At 26.2% G+C, this 336-nt stretch overlaps 1 protein-coding gene across 2 annotated transcripts in view; it reads left to right on the top strand.

Moving 5' to 3' along the window:
• The window catches only part of GDA (guanine deaminase), a 76,950-nt gene that overhangs the window by 70,279 nt on the left and 6,335 nt on the right, over positions 1-336 (top strand). The window lies entirely within an intron of this gene.

Here is a 336-nt window from a genome sequence, read left to right as displayed (position 1 = left end):
GGATGCTGGATTATTTGAAGTTGATACCACTTACTATTTTCATATTATTTATTCTTTTGCAGAGTGGATTTCTGAGAATAAGGTTCAGTCCCATTTATCCAGTCATTTTTCTTATATTATACACCTCTTAAAATATTTAAATCATTTTATTACATTAATTTATTCAATTTATATAACACTTTTCTTCTGAAGATTTCAAGGTGATATACCAAGGACTTTCAGGCAATAGATAAATATTTGTTAATAGCCAGTATTCTTTTTTAAGCAAAAGACCATTTTTTGTTAATAAAAGTAGATTTTGCCATTAAGAAATTAATTTCTATTTCTGGCTTTTCC

This window comes from Pteropus vampyrus, unplaced genomic scaffold (assembly GCF_000151845.1).
Source record: "Pteropus vampyrus isolate Shadow unplaced genomic scaffold, Pvam_2.0 Scaffold186, whole genome shotgun sequence".
Taxonomy (NCBI): Eukaryota; Metazoa; Chordata; class Mammalia; order Chiroptera; family Pteropodidae; genus Pteropus; species Pteropus vampyrus.
The sequence above is the reverse complement of the archived record's forward strand: the minus strand, read 5'-3'. Positions and strand labels throughout refer to the sequence as shown.